Source organism: Neodiprion pinetum, chromosome 2 (genome assembly GCF_021155775.2).
Source record: "Neodiprion pinetum isolate iyNeoPine1 chromosome 2, iyNeoPine1.2, whole genome shotgun sequence".
NCBI lineage: Eukaryota > Metazoa > Arthropoda > Insecta > Hymenoptera > Diprionidae > Neodiprion > Neodiprion pinetum.
The window spans coordinates 26,075,596-26,093,660 of record NC_060233.1 but is presented as its reverse complement, the minus strand read 5'-3'; the positions used below and the strand labels follow the sequence as shown (position 1 = coordinate 26,093,660).

Genomic DNA, 18,065 nt, shown 5'->3' with positions numbered 1-18,065 from the left:
AACTCGACTTGCAGGACGCGTGTTCCGTAGTTCTGGCTGTCCAGGTCCTGGACCTGATGAATGTTGACCTTCCGTACTAATTCTCAAGTTTACAAGATTGATTATTGAAAACGTTATGTTTTGTACAATCAAACCAATATGCATGCTTCAGATAACATTTTGAATCGGAAAAAAAACCGAACGACCAGAATCAAGAAATTGCAGTTGGTGTGTAGTTGGCATAGTATAAATAGGAATACATGACAAAATCGTCGTTCAATTAGAGCTAAAATTGCTGTGTGTCATGTTTCAAATCTGTTAGCACTTGGCTGATAGTTCTGTGGTATTTATTGACGAAATTTATTGTCCTAAAATATTTGGTGGCAATTGTAATTATATTTGATCTAATATTTATGAAAACTTGTCATGTTTACAATGAATTATTTCAATTCAGTTTTCGCGCAAACCCAAATTCAGTAGCTATCAATGCGCTAATAATATTTCTACGATTTTCATAATTTTCTCATAATCTCCTTGGTCAAATCTGTGACTGAAAAAATTACATTATTCCTTACACAATATTCTTGATATGTTCTAATACTTGGATTATTTATCAGTATTCGATGTATAACCCGAGGTGGTTAGCAGTGGTCCTTGAAGGTGGTTGGAGGCGGTTGTTCGTGATCGAGGTAGACGACGAGAAGGACGAGTATTTGTGCATGGTGAGTATAAGATTTTTATGATATTTAACGGGGATTGTGATTATATTTTGTCTGAAATTTTTCAAACTTGTCATGTTTACAATAAACTGTTTCAGTTCATTTTTCGCGGAAGCCCAAATTCAGTAGCTATCAATGCGCTAGTGAAATTTCTATAATTTCTTATAATTTTCTCATAATCTTCTTGGTCAAACCTGTATATGAAAAAAATACATTGATCCTCAGACAATATTTTCCACGTGTTCTAATACTGAAATTATTTATTAGTATTCGAGGTATGACCCGAGGTGGTTGGAGGTGGTCGGAAGTGTTTAAGGGAGGTTGCGGGGGATCGAGGTGGATGAGGAGAAGGACGAAAAGGAGGAGGAGGAGATAGATGAGGAGAAAAAAGTGGACGAGGAGGACGAGGATAACGAGGATTTCTGCACTGTGAGTATAACATTTTTATAATATTTCATGGCTATTGTAATTATATTTCATCTGAAATTTTTTACACTTGTCATGTTTACAATGAATTATTTAAACTCATTTCCCGCGCAAGTCCAAATTCCGTATCTATCAATGCGCTAATAAAATTTCTACAATGTTTTATAATTTTTCCATAATTTTCGTACAATGTGTCTATGCAAAAATTACATTAATGCTTACACAATATTTTTAATGTGTTCTAATACTGAAAACATTTATCAGTGATCGAGGTATAACCCGAGGTGGTTAGCCGTGGTCGTTAGAGGTGGTTGGCAGCGGTTGGAGGTGATCGGAGGTGGACGAGGAGGAGGACGAGGAAGACGAGGATTTGTGCTCGGTGAGTAAAACATTTTTATAATATTTGATGGCAATTGTAATTATATTTTATCAAAAATATTTCAAACTAGTCATGTTTACATTAAATTATTTCAATTCATTTTTCGCGCAAGCACATATTCAGTAGCTATGAATAAGCTCATATAATTTAATATATTATTAATTACTTAATTAATATTCTTATAATATTTGATGGCAATTGTAATTATGTTGTATCTGAAATTTTTCAAACTTATCATGCTTACATTAAATTATTTCAATTCATTTTTCGCGCAAGCACATATTCAGTAGCTATGAATAAGCTCATATAATTTATTATATTATTAATTAATTAATTAATATTCTTATAATATTTAACGACAATTGTCATTATATTTTATTTAAAATTTTTCAAACTTGTCACGTTTACAACAAATTATTTCAATTCATTTCTCGCGCAAGCACATGTTCAGTAGCTTCAAATGCGCTAATAAACTTGATTATATTATTAATTAATTAATTAATTATATCAATCCTTGAACAGTGTTTTTGATGTGTTCTTATACTAAAAATATTCATTACTATTCAAGGTATAACCCGAGGTAGTTCGCGGTGGTTGCGGGTGATCGAGGTGGGCGAGGAGGAGGACGAGGATGACGAGGACTTGTACACTGTGAGTATAACATTTTTATTATATTCATTAGAGTAGGAGTAGGATCAGGAGTAGGAGTAGTGGGAGTTGAAGTAGAAGTGGTAGAAGTCGGAGTAGGAATAGGAGTAGTCGTAGTAGTAGGAGTTGGAGTAGAGTAGGAGTAGAAGTAGATGTATGCGGAGAGGGGCGGGGAGGGGATATTATCATATCAAGTTATCAGTAATAAGCAATTGCGGGTAAAATATTAGCTTACTTTTGTAAGTATTTATGAATATAGCCTCTACGAATATTCATTGTTGGTATATAAGGTCTGGCAACGTACCTACTTTCTGTAAGAGATGTTGAAGATTTTCAACACAATTATGTTTCAGTTCTGTGCCCCACCTAGTGATCCACTAGTACATATCCTCCGACGTGACATCGCTCCGCTACGTACGAAGAAGAAAAGATTTATTAGGATGCAAATTGCTCCTCTCTTCTTGCCATTGTGCTTTCAGCCATTGTTGTGCTGTGTGTTTAAAATTTAGGACAGTATATAATATAGAATAACAGGTACAGCTACGAATACAGCACTACAATAAATCTTATAGAAATGAGCTCTCATTGAGATTTACCTGTATTTATAACTCGACGCGAGAAGGCAAAAATCAATGTAATGCCATCTGTAAGGTAATTGGACTCGTATTTGCACTACGAGAACTCGTTGGGCATTTTGCGGTGATATTTGAAAAATTGTTGAACAAGAAATTAAATAACTATAAAAATGGATAAAAAATATTATTTCTAATAGTGAATTTAGCTTTAACCGTATATTGATTATGTTAATGATCTATTGTGACAAGATCGGAATTAGATAAGCTCTCTAAATACTCTTTTCTAGTCTATTAATTTATATCATGTATATGTAAATGTATATTTCTTCAGTTTGTACAATCACTGCACTAGGATTACCCTTGCCATGTTTTATGGTGCGCTTGTGTAATTTGTATATTATTAACCTTACGTTTCACTCCATTTGCGACAAGTTGTTAGTGTTTACATTTCTTGGCAATTATTTATGTACATGTATGTGTATATATATATATACGTATACTTATGCATGTGTATATAAATATATACACATATTTAAAACTAGACTTTTACAATAAACACAGAGGTCTTAGTATATTCACATACGGATTTCTGTGTATAGGTGTACTTGAACTAAAATATCCTTACCTCTAATACGGATTTCTTCGTAATTCGCATTTGTTTTTGTAACCCAATGTCCTACGTATAATGGCAAAAATCGAGATCCAACTTAACTGAGTCTCAAAGCCCAGTTGACATAAAAGCAGCTGTTTGATAGAAATTATAGTTTGTAGTTTACACAGCCCATTGCATGATATTTCATTATAAATACATATGTTTCAATGTATTTAGGAATAATTTATCAAATGTACAGAGGTCATGTGCAAATAATAAATGAATTCGACCGCAGTTTGATGTATTCATTGGAGCTTTAACAATAAATTTAAGCTTTGTTACTTCTTTTATTTTATTATGGATAATCAAAAACATTTCCGACTATTCGTGCTGTGGAAGCATGGGGATTAAACCAAATGTAGCAAAAGATTAGAAACAGTGTATGTAGAGTACGGGTATTTTTCTAATAATGCAAACACGTGCCGCTAGCTTAGTTTTGACATATCTAGAATACCACGCCTTGCGAATTAGCTTTCCAGACAGAGATGAATGATGAATTTTAAGGACTGCATTATCGTTGTTGAATACTCTATGCTTCATGGGAAAAGAAAATCTGTAACGATAAAATTGATGCACCGGATCGTCGTCGACTTTAACTTTCGAAATGTCCTACCATTTCCGAACACCTCCAACCATCCTATCTACCTATATTACTAGATTAGCTATGATATGAAAAGAGAAGTATTTTTCATTTCGAAATGGGATTTTATTCGACGCGCGCTCGATGTATTCCATAACATTAGTATTCATAATTATTCCAACAACTTTTCATTTGCTCTCTCGATCTTGAATTTTCATAGGCATAGAATCGAAACGCTGTTTTAGCTGGTCGCAAGTGAAGCATCTGCGTTGGGTGGAGGAGCAGAATTGTTTTTCGAAAAGTATTCGGATGGAAAAAAATTCAGAGTAACTGTAATACATCACGGATACGCTAATTTTGAACGAGATGAAATGGATGCTTCGTATATGAGACAGTATTTAACGCTGCGTAGTGGTTTAAAGACCTAGAAAGGTGATAGGGAGAGAAAGAACGACGCTTCTTAACACTTCGAGTGTATTTTAACACACATTTGAAAGATACGAGCGAAATTTTTCATCATCCAACTGTCGCAGAACGGCAGCGTTATTAGCCGACCCGTTCACTGAAGAATATATCTGCAGTCAACGGCTGACCATCGAAGGGACTGGTCGCTTGAGTCTGGAATCGGCAGGAGAGATAAAGTGTGTATTTCTTGTATGAAACGTGAAAACTAAAATCATTATACATCATATCATATCATCATACATCATACATCATACATCATACATCGTACATCGTACATCATACATCATACATCGTACATCATACATCATACATCATCATACGTAGTATTACAGTTCGAAACCAAAGTTTGAATTTTCGGATGTTCGGAAAGTGACGTCACCAATCTAAAATCGGCTAGCCGAGTTCCTCAGTCGGGTAACAACCGCGCAGTAGAGCGGACGGATGAGAGTCGCGCTCCGCAAATTTCGAGTACCGGGTTCTCAACCTCACGGATCCCGCGCTTCGGGCCGCTACGTATTTCGAGTACCGGGTTCTCAACCTCCCGGATCCCGCGCTTCGGGTCCGCTACGCGGTGAAGCTAGACTTCCAGGATAAGCGCTCCGTGGTTCCTGGTTCACGTTTACAATAAATTATTTCAATTCGTTTTTCGCGCAAGCCGAAATTCAGTAGCTGTCGGTCCGCTAATAAAATTTCTCGACTTCCAGGATAAGCGCTCCGTGGTTCCTGGTTCACGTTTACAATAAATTATTTCAATTCGTTTTTCGCGCAAGCCGAAATTCAGTAGCTGTCGGTCCGCTAATAAAATTTCTCGACTTCCAGGATAAGCGCTCCGTGGTTCCTGGTTCACGTTTACAATAAATTATTTCAATTCGTTTTTCGCGCAAGCCGAAATTCAGTAGCTGTCGGTCCGCTAATAAAATTTCTCGACTTCCAGGATAAGCGCTCCGTGGTTCCTGGTTCACGTTTACAATAAATTATTTCAATTCGTTTTTCGCGCAAGCCGAAATTCAGTAGCTGTCGGTCCGCTAATAAAATTTCTCGACTTCCAGGATAAGCGCTCCGTGGTTCCTGGTTCACGTTTACAATAAATTATTTCAATTCGTTTTTCGCGCAAGCCGAAATTCAGTAGCTGTCGGTCCGCTAATAAAATTTCTCGACTTCCAGGATAAGCGCTCCGTGGTTCCTGGTTCACGTTTACAATAAATTATTTCAATTCGTTTTTCGCGCAAGCCGAAATTCAGTAGCTGTCGGTCCGCTAATAAAATTTCTCGACTTCCAGGATAAGCGCTCCGTGGTTCCTGGTTCACGTTTACAATAAATTATTTCAATTCGTTTTTCGCGCAAGCCGAAATTCAGTAGCTGTCGGTCCGCTAATAAAATTTCTCGACTTCCAGGATAAGCGCTCCGTGGTTCCTGGTTCACGTTTACAATAAATTATTTCAATTCGTTTTTCGCGCAAGCCGAAATTCAGTAGCTGTCGGTCCGCTAATAAAATTTCTCGACTTCCAGGATAAGCGCTCCGTGGTTCCTGGTTCACGTTTACAATAAATTATTTCAATTCGTTTTTCGCGCAAGCCGAAATTCAGTAGCTGTCGGTCCGCTAATAAAATTTCTCGACTTCCAGGATAAGCGCTCCGTGGTTCCTGGTTCATGTTTACAATAAATTATTTCAATTCGTTTTTCGCGCAAGCCGAAATTCAGTAACTGTCAGTCCGCTAATAAAATTTCTCGACTTCCAGGATAAGCGCTCCGTGGTTCCTGGTTCATGTTTACAATAAATTATTTCAATTCGTTTTTCGCGCAAGCCGAAATTCAATAGCTGTCTGTACGCTAATAAAATTTCTATAACTTTATAATCTTCTCATAATCTTTTTGGTAAAATATGTCGATAAAAAAATTATATTAAACCTTACACATTATTTTTGATTTGTTCTCATGCTGAAAATATTTATTAGTATTCGAGGTATAACTCGAGGTGGTTGGCGGTGGTCGTTGGAGGTGGATGGGGGTGGTTGCGGGTAATCTCGGTGATTCAGGAGGAGGAGGACGAGGATTTGTGCTGGGTGAGTAAAACACTTTTATAACATTTGATGGCAATTGTAATTATATTTCATCTGAAATATTACAAACTTGTCGCGTTTACAATAAATTATTTCAATTCATCTTTCGTGCAAGCACATATTCAGTAGCTATGAATAATCTTGTACAATTTATTATATTATTAATTAATTAATTAATATTCTTATAATATTTAATGGCAATTGTAATTATATTTCATCTGAAATAATACAAACTTGTCGCGTTTACAATAAATTATTTTAATTCATCTTTCGTGCAAGCACATATTCAGTAGCTATGAATAATCTTGTACAATTTATTATATTATTAATTAATTAATTAGTATTCTTATAATATTTAATGGCAATTGTAATTATATTTCATCTGAAATAATACAAACTTGTCACGTTTACAATAAATTATTTCAATTCATCTTTCGTGCAAGCACATATTCAGTAGCTATGAATAATCTTGTACAATTCATTATATTATTAATTAATTGATTAATTACATTAATCCTTACACAATATTTTTGATGTGTTCCTATACTGAAAATATTCATTACTATTCCAGGTATTACCCGAGGTGGTCGGAGGTGGACGAGGAGGAGGACGAGCTGGACGAGGAGGAGGACCAGGTGGACGAGGAGGAGGACGAGGTGGCCGAGGAGGAGGCGGGGTGGGTCGTGGGAGAGGACCTCTCCTCTCCTCAGAGGAGGGGAGGGGGAGGGGCAGTGTAGGGGGAGAGGTGGGCGGGGAGGGGGAAGGGAAGGGAAGGGAAGGGAAGGGAAGGGGGGAAGGGGAGGGGAGGGGAGGGGAGGGTGGCGGGGCGGGGCCGGGAGGGGGAGGGGGAGGGGAGGGGGGAAGGGGGAGGGGGGAGGGGCAGGGAGGGCGGGAGGGAGGGCGGGCGGGAGGGAGGGAGGGAGGGAGGGAGGGAGGGAGGGAGGGAGGGAGGGAGGGAGGGGGGGAGGGGGGGGAGGGGGGGGGGCGTACTGCTCTATTAACTCTAACGGGCTCGCATTGACATCCGTCCGCCACTCTCTCTCCCTCCCTCCCTCCCTCCCTCCCTCCCGCCCGCCCTCCCTCCCGCCCTCCCTGCCCCTCCCCCTCCCCCTTCCCCCCTCCCCTCCCCCTCCCCCTCCCGGCCCCGCCCCGCCACCCTCCCCTCCCCTCCCCTCCCCTTCCCCCCTTCCCTTCCCTTCCCTTCCCTTCCCTTCCCCCTCCCCGCCCACCTCTCCCCCTACACTGCCCCTCCCCCTCCCCTCCTCTGAGGAGAGGAGAGGTCCTCTCCCACGACCCACCCCGCCTCCTCCTCGGCCACCTCGTCCTCCTCCTCGTCCACCTGGTCCTCCTCCTCGTCCAGCTCGTCCTCCTCCTCGTCCACCTCCGACCACCTCGGGTAATACCTGGAATAGTAATGAATATTTTCAGTATAGGAACACATCAAAAATATTGTGTAAGGATTAATGTAATTAATCAATTAATTAATAATATAATGAATTGTACAAGATTATTCATAGCTACTGAATATGTGCTTGCACGAAAGATGAATTGAAATAATTTATTGTAAACGTGACAAGTTTGTATTATTTCAGATGAAATATAATTACAATTGCCATTAAATATTATAAGAATACTAATTAATTAATTAATAATATAATAAATTGTACAAGATTATTCATAGCTACTGAATATGTGCTTGCACGAAAGATGAATTAAAATAATTTATTGTAAACGCGACAAGTTTGTATTATTTCAGATGAAATATAATTACAATTGCCATTAAATATTATAAGAATATTAATTAATTAATTAATAATATAATAAATTGTACAAGATTATTCATAGCTACTGAATATGTGCTTGCACGAAAGATGAATTGAAATAATTTATTGTAAACGCGACAAGTTTGTAATATTTCAGATGAAATATAATTACAATTGCCATCAAATGTTATAAAAGTGTTTTACTCACCCAGCACAAATCCTCGTCCTCCTCCTCCTGAATCACCGAGATTACCCGCAACCACCCCCATCCACCTCCAACGACCACCGCCAACCACCTCGAGTTATACCTCGAATACTAATAAATATTTTCAGCATGAGAACAAATCAAAAATAATGTGTAAGGTTTAATATAATTTTTTTATCGACATATTTTACCAAAAAGATTATGAGAAGATTATAAAGTTATAGAAATTTTATTAGCGTACAGACAGCTATTGAATTTCGGCTTGCGCGAAAAACGAATTGAAATAATTTATTGTAAACATGAACCAGGAACCACGGAGCGCTTATCCTGGAAGTCGAGAAATTTTATTAGCGGACTGACAGTTACTGAATTTCGGCTTGCGCGAAAAACGAATTGAAATAATTTATTGTAAACATGAACCAGGAACCACGGAGCGCTTATCCTGGAAGTCGAGAAATTTTATTAGCGGACCGACAGCTACTGAATTTCGGCTTGCGCGAAAAACGAATTGAAATAATTTATTGTAAACGTGAACCAGGAACCACGGAGCGCTTATCCTGGAAGTCGAGAAATTTTATTAGCGGACCGACAGCTACTGAATTTCGGCTTGCGCGAAAAACGAATTGAAATAATTTATTGTAAACGTGAACCAGGAACCACGGAGCGCTTATCCTGGAAGTCGAGAAATTTTATTAGCGGACCGACAGCTACTGAATTTCGGCTTGCGCGAAAAACGAATTGAAATAATTTATTGTAAACGTGAACCAGGAACCACGGAGCGCTTATCCTGGAAGTCGAGAAATTTTATTAGCGGACCGACAGCTACTGAATTTCGGCTTGCGCGAAAAACGAATTGAAATAATTTATTGTAAACGTGAACCAGGAACCACGGAGCGCTTATCCTGGAAGTCGAGAAATTTTATTAGCGGACCGACAGCTACTGAATTTCGGCTTGCGCGAAAAACGAATTGAAATAATTTATTGTAAACGTGAACCAGGAACCACGGAGCGCTTATCCTGGAAGTCGAGAAATTTTATTAGCGGACCGACAGCTACTGAATTTCGGCTTGCGCGAAAAACGAATTGAAATAATTTATTGTAAACGTGAACCAGGAACCACGGAGCGCTTATCCTGGAAGTCGAGAAATTTTATTAGCGGACCGACAGCTACTGAATTTCGGCTTGCGCGAAAAACGAATTGAAATAATTTATTGTAAACGTGAACCAGGAACCACGGAGCGCTTATCCTGGAAGTCGAGAAATTTTATTAGCGGACCGACAGCTACTGAATTTCGGCTTGCGCGAAAAACGAATTGAAATAATTTATTGTAAACGTGAACCAGGAACCACGGAGCGCTTATCCTGGAAGTCGAGAAATTTTATTAGCGGACCGACAGCTACTGAATTTCGGCTTGCGCGAAAAACGAATTGAAATAATTTATTGTAAACGTGAACCAGGAACCACGGAGCGCTTATCCTGGAAGTCTAGCTTCACCGCGTAGCGGACCCGAAGCGCGGGATCCGGGAGGTTGAGAACCCGGTACTCGAAATACGTAGCGGCCCGAAGCGCGGGATCCGTGAGGTTGAGAACCCGGTACTCGAAATTTGCGGAGCGCGACTCTCATCCGTCCGCTCTACTGCGCGGTTGTTACCCGACTGAGGAACTCGGCTAGCCGATTTTAGATTGGTGACGTCACTTTCCGAACATCCGAAAATTCAAACTTTGGTTTCGAACTGTAATACTACGTATGATGATGTATGATGTATGATGTACGATGTATGATGTATGATGTACGATGTACGATGTATGATGTATGATGTATGATGTATGATGATATGATATGATGTATAATGATTTTAGTTTTCACGTTTCATACAAGAAATACACACTTTATCTCTCCTGCCGATTCCAGACTCAAGCGACCAGTCCCTTCGATGGTCAGCCGTTGACTGCAGATATATTCTTCAGTGAACGGGTCGGCTAATAACGCTGCCGTTCTGCGACAGTTGGATGATGAAAAATTTCGCTCGTATCTTTCAAATGTGTGTTAAAATACACTCGAAGTGTTAAGAAGCGTCGTTCTTTCTCTCCCTATCACCTTTCTAGGTCTTTAAACCACTACGCAGCGTTAAATACTGTCTCATATACGAAGCATCCATTTCATCTCGTTCAAAATTAGCGTATCCGTGATGTATTACAGTTACTCTGAATTTTTTTCCATCCGAATACTTTTCGAAAAACAATTCTGCTCCTCCACCCAACGCAGATGCTTCACTTGCGACCAGCTAAAACAGCGTTTCGATTCTATGCCTATGAAAATTCAAGATCGAGAGAGCAAATGAAAAGTTGTTGGAATAATTATGAATACTAATGTTATGGAATACATCGAGCGCGCGTCGAATAAAATCCCATTTCGAAATGAAAAATACTTCTCTTTTCATATCATAGCTAATCTAGTAATATAGGTAGATAGGATGGTTGGAGGTGTTCGGAAATGGTAGGACATTTCGAAAGTTAAAGTCGACGACGATCCGGTGCATCAATTTTATCGTTACAGATTTTCTTTTCCCATGAAGCATAGAGTATTCAACAACGATAATGCAGTCCTTAAAATTCATCATTCATCTCTGTCTGGAAAGCTAATTCGCAAGGCGTGGTATTCTAGATATGTCAAAACTAAGCTAGCGGCACGTGTTTGCATTATTAGAAAAATACCCGTACTCTACATACACTGTTTCTAATCTTTTGCTACATTTGGTTTAATCCCCATGCTTCCACAGCACGAATAGTCGGAAATGTTTTTGATTATCCATAATAAAATAAAAGAAGTAACAAAGCTTAAATTTATTGTTAAAGCTCCAATGAATACATCAAACTGCGGTCGAATTCATTTATTATTTGCACATGACCTCTGTACATTTGATAAATTATTCCTAAATACATTGAAACATATGTATTTATAATGAAATATCATGCAATGGGCTGTGTAAACTACAAACTATAATTTCTATCAAACAGCTGCTTTTATGTCAACTGGGCTTTGAGACTCAGTTAAGTTGGATCTCGATTTTTGCCATTATACGTAGGACATTGGGTTACAAAAACAAATGCGAATTACGAAGAAATCCGTATTAGAGGTAAGGATATTTTAGTTCAAGTACACCTATACACAGAAATCCGTATGTGAATATACTAAGACCTCTGTGTTTATTGTAAAAGTCTAGTTTTAAATATGTGTATATATTTATATACACATGCATAAGTATACGTATATATATATATACACATACATGTACATAAATAATTGCCAAGAAATGTAAACACTAACAACTTGTCGCAAATGGAGTGAAACGTAAGGTTAATAATATACAAATTACACAAGCGCACCATAAAACATGGCAAGGGTAATCCTAGTGCAGTGATTGTACAAACTGAAGAAATATACATTTACATATACATGATATAAATTAATAGACTAGAAAAGAGTATTTAGAGAGCTTATCTAATTCCGATCTTGTCACAATAGATCATTAACATAATCAATATACGGTTAAAGCTAAATTCACTATTAGAAATAATATTTTTTATCCATTTTTATAGTTATTTAATTTCTTGTTCAACAATTTTTCAAATATCACCGCAAAATGCCCAACGAGTTCTCGTAGTGCAAATACGAGTCCAATTACCTTACAGATGGCATTACATTGATTTTTGCCTTCTCGCGTCGAGTTATAAATACAGGTAAATCTCAATGAGAGCTCATTTCTATAAGATTTATTGTAGTGCTGTATTCGTAGCTGTACCTGTTATTCTATATTATATACTGTCCTAAATTTTAAACACACAGCACAACAATGGCTGAAAGCACAATGGCAAGAAGAGAGGAGCAATTTGCATCCTAATAAATCTTTTCTTCTTCGTACGTAGCGGAGCGATGTCACGTCGGAGGATATGTACTAGTGGATCACTAGGTGGGGCACAGAACTGAAACATAATTGTGTTGAAAATCTTCAACATCTCTTACAGAAAGTAGGTACGTTGCCAGACCTTATATACCAACAATGAATATTCGTAGAGGCTATATTCATAAATACTTACAAAAGTAAGCTAATATTTTACCCGCAATTGCTTATTACTGATAACTTGATATGATAATATCCCCTCCCCGCCCCTCTCCGCATACATCTACTTCTACTCCTACTCTACTCCAACTCCTACTACTACGACTACTCCTATTCCTACTCCGACTTCTACCACTTCTACTTCAACTCCCACTACTCCTACTCCTGATCCTACTCCTACTCTAATGAATATAATAAAAATGTTATACTCACAGTGTACAAGTCCTCGTCATCCTCGTCCTCCTCCTCGCCCACCTCGATCACCCGCAACCACCGCGAACTACCTCGGGTTATACCTTGAATAGTAATGAATATTTTTAGTATAAGAACACATCAAAAACACTGTTCAAGGATTGATATAATTAATTAATTAATTAATAATATAATCAAGTTTATTAGCGCATTTGAAGCTACTGAACATGTGCTTGCGCGAGAAATGAATTGAAATAATTTGTTGTAAACGTGACAAGTTTGAAAAATTTTAAATAAAATATAATGACAATTGTCGTTAAATATTATAAGAATATTAATTAATTAATTAATAATATAATAAATTATATGAGCTTATTCATAGCTACTGAATATGTGCTTGCGCGAAAAATGAATTGAAATAATTTAATGTAAGCATGATAAGTTTGAAAAATTTCAGATACAACATAATTACAATTGCCATCAAATATTATAAGAATATTAATTAAGTAATTAATAATATATTAAATTATATGAGCTTATTCATAGCTACTGAATATGTGCTTGCGCGAAAAATGAATTGAAATAATTTAATGTAAACATGACTAGTTTGAAATATTTTTGATAAAATATAATTACAATTGCCATCAAATATTATAAAAATGTTTTACTCACCGAGCACAAATCCTCGTCTTCCTCGTCCTCCTCCTCGTCCACCTCCGATCACCTCCAACCGCTGCCAACCACCTCTAACGACCACGGCTAACCACCTCGGGTTATACCTCGATCACTGATAAATGTTTTCAGTATTAGAACACATTAAAAATATTGTGTAAGCATTAATGTAATTTTTGCATAGACACATTGTACGAAAATTATGGAAAAATTATAAAACATTGTAGAAATTTTATTAGCGCATTGATAGATACGGAATTTGGACTTGCGCGGGAAATGAGTTTAAATAATTCATTGTAAACATGACAAGTGTAAAAAATTTCAGATGAAATATAATTACAATAGCCATGAAATATTATAAAAATGTTATACTCACAGTGCAGAAATCCTCGTTATCCTCGTCCTCCTCGTCCACTTTTTTCTCCTCATCTATCTCCTCCTCCTCCTTTTCGTCCTTCTCCTCATCCACCTCGATCCCCCGCAACCTCCCTTAAACACTTCCGACCACCTCCAACCACCTCGGGTCATACCTCGAATACTAATAAATAATTTCAGTATTAGAACACGTGGAAAATATTGTCTGAGGATCAATGTATTTTTTTCATATACAGGTTTGACCAAGAAGATTATGAGAAAATTATAAGAAATTATAGAAATTTCACTAGCGCATTGATAGCTACTGAATTTGGGCTTCCGCGAAAAATGAACTGAAACAGTTTATTGTAAACATGACAAGTTTGAAAAATTTCAGACAAAATATAATCACAATCCCCGTTAAATATCATAAAAATCTTATACTCACCATGCACAAATACTCGTCCTTCTCGTCGTCTACCTCGATCACGAACAACCGCCTCCAACCACCTTCAAGGACCACTGCTAACCACCTCGGGTTATACATCGAATACTGATAAATAATCCAAGTATTAGAACATATCAAGAATATTGTGTAAGGAATAATGTAATTTTTTCAGTCACAGATTTGACCAAGGAGATTATGAGAAAATTATGAAAATCGTAGAAATATTATTAGCGCATTGATAGCTACTGAATTTGGGTTTGCGCGAAAACTGAATTGAAATAATTCATTGTAAACATGACAAGTTTTCATAAATATTAGATCAAATATAATTACAATTGCCACCAAATATTTTAGGACAATAAATTTCGTCAATAAATACCACAGAACTATCAGCCAAGTGCTAACAGATTTGAAACATGACACACAGCAATTTTAGCTCTAATTGAACGACGATTTTGTCATGTATTCCTATTTATACTATGCCAACTACACACCAACTGCAATTTCTTGATTCTGGTCGTTCGGTTTTTTTTCCGATTCAAAATGTTATCTGAAGCATGCATATTGGTTTGATTGTACAAAACATAACGTTTTCAATAATCAATCTTGTAAACTTGAGAATTAGTACGGAAGGTCAACATTCATCAGGTCCAGGACCTGGACAGCCAGAACTACGGAACACGCGTCCTGCAAGTCGAGTTCCACCAGGAAGCGGACCTCAAGTGCAGGAACCGCGTAGCGCAGGGTCCAGGAAGTAGAGAACCCGGTACTCGAAATCTGCGGAGCGCGATTCTGATACGTCCGCTCTACTGCGCGGTTGTTTCCAGACTGAGGAATTCGGCTAGTTGATTTTAGATCGATGACGTCAGGAGAAAAAAAATTTCTAATACTATGTATGATAATACTATGCATGATGTATGATATACGATGATGTGATATGATGTATAATGATTTTAGTTCTTACATTTCAGATAGCGAATACACACTTTATCTCTCCTGCCGATTCCAGACTCAAGCGGCTAGGCCCTTCGATGGTCAGCCGTTGACTGAAGATATATCCTTCAGTCAACGTGTCAGCTAATAATGCTGCCGTTTTGCGACAGTTGGATGATAAAAAGTTTTGCCTGCACCTTTCAAATGCGTGTTAAAATACACTCAAAGTTTCAAGAAGCTTCGTTCCATCTCTCCCTATTAAGAAAAAATAAAAATCCCCGACAATTACCTTTTCAGGTCTTCAAATTAGGACACTGCGTTAAATACGGTCTCATATACGGAGCATCTACTTCATCTCGACCAAAATTAGCGCATCCGCGATGTATTACAGTTACTCTGAATTTTTCCCCATACGAGCACTTTTCGAAACCAATTCTGCTTCTCTACCCAACGTCGATACTTCACTTGCGACTAGCTAAAACAGCTTTTCGATTCTATGCCTACGAAAATTCAAGATCGAGAGAGCAAATGAAAAGTTGTTGGAACAATTGTGAATATTATTGTTATGGAATACATCGAGCGCGTGTCGAATAGAATCCCATTTCGAAGTGAAGAAGTCTTCTGTTTCCATACTATAAAGTATTATTGCAGGTAATCTAGTTTGTCTCCTGGAAAATCATCATATTTACAGTATGCATTACGTATTGATCGTAAATGGATCATACATATTAATATCGTACATGGGCCGCATTTACATATATACATTTTGGTCTCTGCATCATTATTACGTCTGATCTATTATTATTTATGATCTACGTATACATTCTTCTCTCGGGTACCTATACTCTAATTAAATCACTGTTTTGCTAAGAATTTTGGAAGAAATTTATGCTCATTATTAATTCCTTGTATCGCTGACAAGTCGGTAAGTACACACAGGCTGAGTACTGGCTTGAGCGCACCATTGCGAAGACAGCGTTACTCGGAAGGTGAATGCAGCCAGCGTCATGTCGAAATCGGTACCTCCCTGATGTTCTGCAATAAGTTCTCAACTCTACCATTGGAACATCTCAGGCAGCGCAAGCGCAGGACGATTTTCGGTTGTCGCGCCAAAGCCCATTAGCGCAACTGTCTTCATATTCTTCAGTCGACGCAGGCGGTGTTTGGTGGTGGTTGGCGGTGATTGAAGGAGGTGGATGAGGACGATGTCGACGCGGATGACGAGGGGCGGGAGGAAGAGGAGGGCGCAGACGAGGTGGACGAGAAGGACGAAGGTGGTCGGTGGTGGTTGGAGGTGGTCCGAGGTATTCGGAAACGGTAGAAGGTGGTAGGCGCTGGTAGGAGGTCGTAGGGGGTTGTAGGAGGTGTTCGGAGGTGGCAGCGCGTGGTAGGAGGTGGACGAAGGTGGTCGGAGGTGGTTGGAGATGTTTGACGGTGGTTGGAGGTGCTTGGAGATAGTTGGTGGTGGTTGGCGGTGGACGCGTTTACTCTTGTTCTCACAGAGATGATTGAGCTGATCGACATTTCTAAGTCGCAGTTGAGAAAGAGTCTTACGTACTCACTTTGTACAGACTTAATCTCAAGCTTTCATACCATCACTACTTTGGCCACTACGAGTGTCGGTGCGAGCTCGTTAGGTAGAGTCGATAGAGTAGAACCCTCCTACGCTCGCAGGCCCACCTGGGCCCACTTGCCCGCCGAAAACTGGTCACATAAATTTACCCAGGGGTATTTGTATGTTCTTCAGTCAACGAAAATTACGAAGAAAATGTAAGTCTTGATCATTTACTCGCAGCATATTTGGACTGCGCGCAATCGATTTTTCTCGAAACTTTACGTCGATGTAGTGTATTAAAGAATTGATTCGAGCATTATTAAGTACGTTCAAAATTTTTGAGAAGTAAATTTCAGTTATAGATATTGTTATTTTTTACAGCGCTTCATTTTTTCACGTACTTCTCTTAGATCGGAAAATGCTTACAAATTTTCTCGATATTTTCGAAACTTCAAACGTCGTTCTCGTCAGTCCGAAGTTTTCGAGGTGCTAAAACCAAAATTGTTCTCAATCTTGAAATGAATTGAACAAATATTAAATTTCTGAGAATTTTTCAAAAACTTTACTGAAGGTGCAACTTTAAGAAGGTTGAAATATTTGTTACTCATCAGTAGTTGTAAAGAAAAAATGCAAATGACGTGTTCCAAAGATGCTCATATCACGTTAAAAAAATGTAATAAAATCAATAATGGTGTTGGTCAGATTTGGTCGATTTGAAATGGAATGCTCTATATATACCCAAGTTCACTTACACATTGAATTTACCTGCACGTTTAAAGTCGAATGCACTAAAATTATGCTGAATATACGATGCATAATATGCCGATACGTCTTCACGTGTGTACCCGCGGTCACGGATCTGATTCGCCTGGAATAGGCAACCATAGTGACACCTTGAATTTAGGTTGTCGATCGCTTCGGTAATGTAGGGATCCGGTAACTCGAGTGCGCACAGAATGCAAAGCCAACGAGCGCATGAAGCTCATACTTAGCAGATCCCTACATTACCGAAGCTATCGACACACGATGAAAAAGCAGAAGATTCCTTTGTATTGACAGAAACCTTCAATACTTCAACTTTGGGTCAAATTGATATAAAACGTTTCATCCCGCTGTATTCTGCCGGGTTTTATTAAAGAATGAAAAAAGAATTAGGAATACGTCCTTCTGGCAGCAGTAGAATCGAATCTTTTCAATTTTCGAAAGCTCCTCACTGGGCCAAAAGGGCGTATTCTCTCCTTCTTATTTTCATGGGATACGCCCTTCTGGCAGTAATAAGGTCAAAATAATTGTAGCTTACGCTTTTGTGGCTGAGATCCCGCCTGGATCTCATACCTG

General features: G+C 38.4%; 2 long non-coding RNA genes across 2 annotated transcripts; one reads left to right on the top strand and one right to left on the bottom strand.

Annotated features, from left to right (window-relative positions):
• The first annotated feature begins 540 nt into the window (after nucleotides 1-540).
• Nucleotides 541-3,603, top strand: LOC124211724 (uncharacterized). The gene is made up of 5 exons (XR_006881505.2): nucleotides 541-701; nucleotides 966-1,127; nucleotides 1,389-1,503; nucleotides 2,072-2,154; nucleotides 2,505-3,603. It is a non-coding gene; the product is annotated as an uncharacterized lncRNA (long non-coding RNA).
• Nucleotides 3,604-11,337: 7,734 nt separating this feature from the next.
• Nucleotides 11,338-14,400, bottom strand: LOC124211737 (uncharacterized). The gene is made up of 5 exons (XR_006881511.2): nucleotides 14,240-14,400; nucleotides 13,814-13,975; nucleotides 13,438-13,552; nucleotides 12,787-12,869; nucleotides 11,338-12,436 (listed from the first exon to the last, which is right to left on the bottom strand). It is a non-coding gene; the product is annotated as an uncharacterized lncRNA (long non-coding RNA).
• Between the last annotated feature and the right edge of the window lie 3,665 nt (nucleotides 14,401-18,065).